The sequence below is a fragment of the Chiloscyllium plagiosum genome, unplaced genomic scaffold (genome assembly GCF_037043375.1).
Source record: "Chiloscyllium plagiosum isolate Xiang-an unplaced genomic scaffold, Cpla_swu_hap1 HiC_scaffold_46, whole genome shotgun sequence".
Lineage (NCBI taxonomy): Eukaryota > Metazoa > Chordata > Chondrichthyes > Orectolobiformes > Hemiscylliidae > Chiloscyllium > Chiloscyllium plagiosum.
In genome coordinates, this window is record NW_028270184.1 from 5,395,374 (window position 1) to 5,404,901 (window position 9,528).

Consider the following 9,528-nt stretch of genomic DNA (forward strand, 5'->3'; position numbering starts at 1 on the left):
AAACTCCATCTACAAACACATCGACCTGGACCCAATATACCAACCACTACAGCGGACAGCTGAAACTGACAACCGGAAGCGGCAGGGACAGGCCACTATAAACACCGGAGGAAACATCAAAGAAGCGCTTCGCAGGAGGCTCCCAAGCACTGATGATGTCGCCTAGCCAGGGGACGAAACGCTTGCAACAAAAACTTCCAGCTCGGCGAACGGAACCACAACAACGAGCACCTGAGCTACAAATCTTCGCACAAACTTTGAATGCTTTCCTTTATTGGTCAGTGCATTAAGTATAGGAGTTGGGAGGTCATGTTGTGGCTGTACAGGACATTGGTTAGGCCACCTTTGGAATACTGCATTCAGTTCTGGTCTCCCTGCTATAGGAAAGATATTGTTAAACTTGAAAAGATTTGCAAGGATGTTGCCGGCATTGGAGGGTATGAGCTACAGGGAGAGGCTGATCAGGCTGGGACTATTTTCCCTGGAGCGTCGGAGGCTGAGGGGTGATTTTATAGAGGTTTATAAAATCATGAGGGGGTTGGATAGGGTGAATAGTCACGGTCTTTTTTCCCCTGGGGTAGGCGAGTCTAAGACTAGAGCGCATAGGTTTGGGGTGAGAGGGGCAACATTTAAAAGGGACCTAAGGGGCAACTTTTTCACGCAGAGGATGGCACGTGTATGGAATGAGCTGCCAGAGGAAGTGGTATTTGGAAAGTTGCTTTACCCAAAACACTACTCGGATATTTCTCCCACCTTTCCTCCTCCTCTAACCAAAAGAAACAGTTCTGTGCACCGGATTGGTAAGGTGAGTGGTTTCTTCACTTTTTTTTAGATTTTCATTTGTCCTGTTGGGAATTTAGAATGTGGGAATGGTGGTTAGGGCAGATCCTCCTACAGAATGTGGGAGGTAAGGGTCACCACTAGCGTCCCTGCTGACTACATCTGCGGGAAGTGCACCCAACTCCAGCTCCTCGAAAACCGCGTCAGGGAACTGGAGCTGGAGCTGGATGAACTTTGGATCATTCGGGAGGCGGAGGGGGTTACTGAGAGGAGTTACAGGGAGGGAGTCACTCCTCAGGTACAAGAAGAAGGTTACTGTCAGGGGACGGAAAGGGAACCGGCAGGCAGTGCAGGGATCCCCTGTGGCCATTCCCCTCAACAACAAGCATACCGTTTTGGATACCTGTTGGAGGTATGACTTTCCAGGGGGAGGCAATGGGGCACAGGGCTCTGGCACAGAGTCTGTCCTTATCGCTCAGAAGGGAAAGGGGAAGAGGAGCAGAGCATTAGTCACTGGGGACTCCATAATTAGGGGGACACATAGGAGGTTCGGTGGGAACGTGAGAGACTCACGGTTGGTGTGTTGCCTCCCAGGTGCCAGGGTTCATGATGTCTCTGATCGTGTTTTCAGAGGCTTGGTGGGGGGGGGGGGGGCAACAGCCCCAAGTCGTGGTCCACATTGGCATCAGCAACGAAGGTTGGAAGAAATATAGGGATTTAAGGCAGAAATTCAGGGAGCTAGGGCGGGAGCTTAGAGCTAGAACAAACAGAGTTGTTAACTCTGGTTTGTTGCCCGTGCCGCGTACTAGCGAGGCGAGGAATAGGGAGAGAGGGGTTGAACATGTGGCTACAGGGATGGTGCGGGAGGGAGGGTTTTGGATTCCTGGACAGTTGGGACTCTTTCTGGGGTAGATGTGACCTCTACAAACAGGATGGTCTTCACCTGAATCAGAGGGGGGAGATATTTGCTCGTGCTCTTTGGGCGACTTTAAACTAATTTAGCAGGGGGATGGGAACCCAAACTGTGGTTTGAGTATACTGGAGGTTGAGATTAGTGATGTCAGAAATAAGGTTTCAAGGTTGCAAGAAGGCACCAGCAAGCAAAACATTGGTTTGAAGCGCGTCTACTTCAATGCCAGGAGCATCCGGAATAAAGTGGGTGAACTTGCAGCATGGGGTTGGTACCTGGGACTTCGATGTTTTGGCCATTTCAGAGACATGGGTAGATCAGGGACAGGAATGGTTGTTGCAGGTTCTGGGATTTAGATGTTAATAACAGAGAAGATGGTAAAAGAGGGGGTGGTGTGGCATTGTTAGTCAAGGTCAGTATTACAGTTGCAGAAAGGATGTTTGAGGACTTGTCTACTGAGGTAATATGGACTGAGATTAGAAACAGGAAAGGAGGTTACCCTGTTAGGAGTTTTCTATCGGCCTCTGAATAGTTCCAGAGATGTAGAGGACAGGATAGCAAAGATGATCCTCAAATAGGAACGAGAGTGACAAGGTAGTTGTTATGGAGGATTTTAACATTCCAAATATTGTCTGGATTTACTTTAGTTGAAGTGCTTTAGATGGGTCAGTTTTTAACAATGTATGCAGGAGTGTTTCCTGACACAGTATATAGACAGGCCAATATGGGGCGAGGCCACATTAGATTTGGTACTGGGTAATGAACCTGGCCAGTGTTAGATTTGGAGGTAGGTGAGCACTTTGGTGATAGCGACCACACTTTGGTTATGTCTACTTTAGCGATGGAAAGGGATAGGTATACAATGCAGGGCAAGAGTTATAGCTAAGGCAATTATAAGGCGATTAGGCAAGATTTAGGATGCATAGGATGGGGAAGGAAACTGCAGGGGATGGGCACAATTGAAGTGTGGAGCCTGTTCAAGGAGCAGCTACTGTGGGTCCTTGATAAGTATGTACCCGTAAGGCAGGGAGGAAGTTGTCATGCACTGGAGCCATGGTTTAACTCAGGAAGTTGAATCCCTTGTCAAGTGGAAGAAGAAGGCTTATATTAGGATGAGATGTGAAGGCTTGAGAGTTACAAGTTAGCCAGGAAAGATCTAGAGAGAGAGCCGTGAAGAGCCAGGAGGGGACGTGAGAAGTCGTTGGTGGATAGGATCAAGGAAAACCATAAGGCTTTCTATAACTATATCAGGAATTAAAGAATGATTAGAGTAAGATTAGAGCCAATCAAGGATAGTAGTGGGAAGTTGTGCATGGAGTCAGAGGAGATAGGGGAAGTGCTAAATGAATACTTTTCGTCAGTATTTACACTAGAAAAAGACAATGTGGTCGAGGAGAATACTGAGATACAGGCTACTAGACGCGATGGGTTTGAGGTTCACAAGGATGAGGTGTTAGCAATTCCAGAAAGTGTAAAAAATAGATAAGTCCCCTGGCCTGGATGGGATTTATCCTAGGATTCTCTGGGAAACCAGGGAGGAGATTGCCGAGCCTTTGGCTTTGATCATTGTGTCGTCATTGTCTACAGGAATCGTGCCAGAAGACTGGAGGATAGCAACTGTCGTTCCCTTGTTCAAGACGGGGCGGAGAGACAACCCTGGAATAGTGAGGGTAAGATGGGTTACAGATTGGTTTCACAGGCTGGTGCAACATCGAGGGCCAAAGGGCCTGTGCTGCGCTGTAATGTTCTATGTTCAATGGTGCAGGCTGGTACAATTACAATATTTAAAAGGCATAGGAAGGGGCTAGAGGGATATGGGCCAAGTGCTGGCAAATGGGACTAGATTAGGATAGGATATCTGGTCGGCATGGACTGAAGAGTCTGTTTTCATGCTGTATGGCTCTGTGACACTTTAAGTGCTTTTACACACAACAGAATGAAACATGGCTGTTCTTTTTAAAATCCTCTTTTACATAATGTGTCTGTTTGTTAAAATGTATATCCAGACGTGCACACAACTGAATGTTTACTTTTCCTATCATCAGTGGTATTATGCCCCACCAGTAAAAGCGGCCCATGAATTCTAATTGATTAATGTACGTGCAATGAATCCACCAAAGGGGAAGGAGTGATAGGGAGAAGGGAGGAATCTGAACCAAACTAGAGTCAGAGGGGAATATGCCTGTTCTAGAAAACATTCATTTTGGGGCTCACCTGACGGAAGTTGCCTTATGAAATGGGAATGACAGCCCTTTGGTATCAAAGCAGCATTTGACCGAGTGGGGCATCAAGAAGCCCAAGCAACACTCGATTCAATGGGATGGGGGAGTAAACTCTTCGCTGGTTGGAGTCATACACAGGAAGAGGTCTGTAGTTGTTCAGTCACCTTACCCCCAAGGCATCTTCAGAGGAGTTCCTTGGGGATGTGTCCATGGCCCAACTTTCTTTACCTGCTTCATCAAGAAGAAGGGCTAATGCCCGAAAGGTCGATTCTCCTGTTCCCTAGATGCTGCCTGACCTGCTGCGCTTTTCCAGCAACACATTTCCATCTCTGATCTCCAGCATCTGCAGACCTCACTTTCTCCTCATCAATCAAGTGTTAATGATGGTAAATATCTACATACGGGGCCTTGTATGAAATCCTAGTATCTTCTTTAATCACAAGCAAGGTCCCAGAGGAATGAAGAATAGCCAGTGTTGTTCCTTGGTTTAAGAAGGTCAACAGGGAAATTACAGGTCGGTGAGACTTAAGTCAGTGATAGGAAAATAATCAGAGAAGGTCTTTAGGGACAGGATTCATTCACATTTGGAAAAATACAGACTTATTCATGATAGGCAGCATGGTTTTGTGTAAGGGGAGGTTGTGTCTCACAAACTCGATTGAGTGTTTTGAGAAAGTGACAAAGATGAGGGTAGAGCAGTAGATGTTGTCTAGGTGCATTTTAGCAAGACCTTTCACAAGGTTCCTCGTGATAGGCTGATAGAGCAAGTGATACGATATATGGAACAAACCTAGATTGCTGTTAAGTCTTTAATCACATAAAATGGGGTTGCAGGTTTTGATTCATTAATATGTAAATCCCAGAACTTCTTTCAAGTCACATGCCCGCGACAACTTAAGGTTTTATAAAAAAAAGGTGACATCTCAGCTCAGACAATGTATTAAAGGTGTGAGGTTAGAGTCTGTCTACATTCCAAGCTTGAGTCAGACTGGTTCTATTTCCAAAGTAGGAATTTATAAAATGGACTCCCTGCAGGTTGTGTGCTTTTTGAGCAATATAGAATATATCTGCAAAATATAATTCTGCAAACGTAAATTCACCCCAGAGATTTATATGTGTGTGCATGCATGCGAGGGAGGGGGAGGGGGAGAGAGAGAGAGACTGAGTGCGTGCTTTGTGTGTGTGCATGTACATGTGTGTGTGTCTCAGTGAAATGTGTACGCATGAGTGTGACAGAGTATAAGGTGTGTGAGGTGTATATGTGTGTATGTCTGAGAGAGAACATGTGTATGAGAGAGGATCCTGCCCCACTAACTACCTGATGAAGGAGCAGTGCTCTGAAAACTGGTGCTTCCAAACTAACCTGTTGGACTATAACCTGGTGTTGTGTGATTTTTAACTTGGTCATCGAGGGCAGAGAACAGAAATGGAAGGAGAAAATTACTGCAGATACTGGAATCTGAAAACTCCACCACATCCAGCCTCCACCACATCCTCTGGCAGCTCATTCCATACATGTACCACCCTCTGTGTGAAGATGTTGCCCCTTAGATCTCTTTTATATCTTTCCCCTCTCACCCTAAACCTATGCCCTCCAGTTCTGGGCTCCCCGACCCCAGGGAAAAGACTTTGCCTATTTATCCTATCCATGCCCCCTCATAATTTTGTAAACCCCTATAAGGTCACCCCTCAGCCTCCGACGCTCCAGGGAAAACAGCCCCAGCCTGTTCAGCCTCTCCCTACAGCTCAGATCCTCCAACCCTGGCAACATCTTTGTAAATCTTTTCTGAACCCTTTCAAGTTTCACATCATCAGCACTGACATGGGTGGGTATATAAATAGGAAGAGTTTAAGAGGGATCAGGGCCTAAATCTGACAAATGGGACTAGGTCAGATTGGGATGTCTGCTCAGGGGGTAAAATGTGGACCGGAGGATCTGTTTCCATACTGTATGATTCCATGACTATAAACCTGAGGTGAGGCATTTTGCAAGGTTTAATGCAGGAGGGAAGTGTACAGTAACTGGCAGACCCTTTAGAAGCATTAACAGACAGAGGAATCTAGGAGTATAAGTCCACAGTTTCATGAGAGTGGCAACACAAGTGGATAAGTTTGTCAAGAAGGCATATGGCATACTTGCCTCCATTGGTCGAGACAGACAGTATAAGAATTGGAAATTCATGTTACAGCAGCATAGAAACTGAGGAGGGCCACATTTGAAATACTGCACACAGTTCCGATCACCATACTGGCAGGAGGTTGTGGAGGTTTTAGAGATGTACAGAAAAGATTTACCAGGGTGTTGCCTAGTTTGGAGGGTTAGCTATGAGGAAAGATTGGACGAAGCCAATCTGCTTTCACTTGAACGTCAGAGGCCGAGAGGTGACCTGATAGAGGCTTGCAAAGTTGTGAGGGGATGCTCAGAGTCTTTTTCCCAGGGTAGAAGTAGGTGGTGTAGTGTAAGGTTAAAAGGAGGAATGCTTAAAAGAGACTAGGATTTTACACAGTGGGTGGTAAGGGCTTGGTATGCATTGCTAGAGGAAGTGGTAGAAGCAGATACAACAGCAAGATTAAAGGGGCAACTTGACAGATACATGAATAGAAATTGCTGGAAAAGTTCAGCAGGTCTGGCAGTATCTTTTTTATTTATTTTTGGCAGAATCCCTACAGTGTGGAAACTGGCCTTTCAGCCCAACAAGACCACACCGACCCTCCGGGGAGTAACCCACTTCGACCCATTCCCCTACCCTACTATTGAATATTTACCCTTGACTAATGCACCTAACCTACAGGTCCTTGAACACTATGGGGCAATTTAGCACAGCCAATTCACCCTAACCTGTACACCTTTGGATTGTGGGAGGAAACCCCACACAGACACTGGGAGAATGTGCAAACTCTACACAGACAGTCGCCCAAGGGGGGAATTGAAACCGGGTCCCTAGCACTGTGAGGTAGCAGTGCTAACCACTGGGCCACCATGCCAGGGAGATGAATTTGAGTTAACATTTCAGGTCGAGTGACCTTTTCTCAGAATTGGCAAGGAAGAACGGGATACAGATTCATAGAGGCTAAAAGTCTTCAGTTTACAAAGATGTCATGTTGGGTCTGTAGTCCTGTGTTGTACTGTTCTTTGTTCTTTGCTGACATTATATATATATATACACACACATATATATATATATATATACATATAAATATAATTATATATGCAAGGTTTGTAGCTCAGGTTGAGGTTTAGGGTGTTGGTTTGCTCGCTGAGCTGTAGGTTTGATATCCAGTCGTTTCATTGCCTGGCTAGGTAACATCATCAGTGGCGACCTCCAAGTGAAGCGAAGCTGTTGTCTCCTGCTTTCTATTTATATCTTTCTCCTGGATGGGGTTCCTGGGGTTTGTGGTGATGTCATTTCCTGTTCGTTTTCTGAGGGGTTGATAGATGGCATCTAGATCTATGTGTTTGTTTATGGCGTTATGGTTGGAGTGCCAGGCCTCTAGGAATTCTCTGGCATGTCTTTGCTTAGCCTGTCCCAGGATAGATGTGTTGTCCCAGTCAAAATGGTGGTTTTTTTCATCCGTGTGTAGGGATACGAGGGAGAGAGGGTCATGTCATTTTGTGGCTAGCTAGTGTTCGTGTATCCTGGTGGCTAACTTTCTTCCTGTTTGTCTTACGTAGTGTTTGTGGCAGTCTACAAAATTCCATGCAAGGACTGTCACAAACACTACGTAGGACAAACAGGAAGAAAGTTAGCCACCAGGATACACGAACACCAGCTAGCCACAAAAAGATACGACCCTCTCTCCCTCGTAGCCCTACACACAGATGAAAAAAACCACCATTTCGACTAGGACAACACATCTATCCTGGGACAGGCTAAGCAAAGACATGCCAGAGAATTCCTAGAGGCCTGGCACTCCAACCACAACGCCATAAACAAACACATAGTTCTAGATGCCATCTATCAACCCCTCAGAAAACAAACAGGAAATGACATCACCACAAACCCCAAGAACCCCATCCAGGAGAAAGATATAAATAGAAAGCAGGAGACAACAGCTTCGCTTCACTTGGAGGTCGCCACTGATGATGTTACCTAGCCAGGCAATGAAACATCTGGATATCAAACCTACAGCTCAGCGAGCAAACCTACACCCCATAATTATATGTATCATTGCAATTTTTGGGAAGTTGGACACTAAAATAGAGGCAGAGGGATTTTGGTTAGTCCCTGTGAAGGTTTTATTTTGAAGGTTAGGAAGGCATTGTAGAACAATGACCTAAATACATAATTACTAAGAAGGCATGTGACTTCAGCCAACTGCTGAGCAGATCTCTGTGGCATTGATGGACAACATGGTTACATTGTTGGGTTTAGTACAGGCAAGGGTAAACACATGAAAGCAAATAATTTAGTTTTGATTTCAGAACAGAAGGTTTGAAGCTAGTTCTTAAGGCCCAAGGGTTTGGAATAGACTGGTTCTCCTCCGAGATGGCAAACAGAGTGCTGTTCACTTCAGGAGAACCACTCACCTTAGCAGAAGCAGTGTGTGCGGAGTTTTCATCCTGGGAGAGTCTTTGCAGAAGCTTTTAAGTCATTAGAGCTGAGAAGGTTTGAGGCCTCAGAAATGTAAAAGGTTTACATCAGCAGAGTTGGAAGGGAATTGTAAAATTGTCTCCACGGTCAAGGGAAAAGAAACTCACAGGAGTCGGTTAAGGAGGAACTTAGAGTTCAGAGAGAAGGATAATTTCCCTGGACCTGCATCGCTGAGGTACATAGTATTGAGAAGCAGATGAAAATTTGTTTTGATGTTAATATTAAAATCTTTCTAAATTGTCCTCTATATCTGTATTGCTTGTTTGTTTTCCCTTTTGTTTATAAAATAAACTTCTGTTCTGTTGTTAAAGAACAGCGGAAGCCTCATATGAAAATGTTTTGGTAACTAGCCAACAAGAAACCAATCTTAGTAATTAAAAATATGATCTATTCAGCCAGGTTTAATTCTGGAATCTGATTTGTCTCATGGTGCCATAAACTGCGATTATAACAATGCCATCTACAAAATGTACTTCAGTAACACACTAAGACTTGCTTAGACAGTACTTTCTAAACCCACGACCTCTACTGATAGATTGACAAGAACAGCAGACACATGGTAACACCAGCACCTGCAAGTCTGCCTCCAAACCAAACGTACCATCCTGATATGAAACTCTATTGTTTGTTGAATTCCATCCACGTTTTTGTTCCTTCATCACTCTGTCCTCCTCTCCTTCCTGATTCTCTGCTGAATTTGATCAAAATCCTGAAACTCCCACAAACGATCAGGAAGGCACCTCACAGGCACTGTCCCAAGGGCAAACTGGAGTGGACAACAAATGCCACCCTTGCCAATGATGCCCACTTCCTGACAACGAATTTAAAAATTCCCTTTTAGGTGACTGATGGACTCCATTGAGCATTGGAAAGGATATGGCGTTCAACTCTAGGTTCAATCAATTCCCAGTCGACAAATCAACTGTAAGGAATAGGTGTAAATACCCAAATGGTATTGCAATTTAGCTTGACTAATGTTCTCACGTTAACATTTGTGACTTCAGGCACAGTGACATTCTTTCAC

General features: G+C 45.0%; 1 long non-coding RNA gene across 1 annotated transcript in view; it reads right to left on the reverse strand.

Annotated features, from left to right (window-relative positions):
- LOC148136198 (uncharacterized) overlaps window positions 1–9,223 on the reverse strand; it is an 80,295-nt gene extending 71,072 nt beyond the window's left edge. Inside the window, exon 1 of the long non-coding RNA XR_015754654.1 lies at window positions 9,106–9,223. This is a non-coding gene — a long non-coding RNA (uncharacterized LOC148136198). The remainder of the gene's footprint in view (window positions 1–9,105) is intronic.
- Window positions 9,224–9,528: the final 305 nt, after the last annotated feature.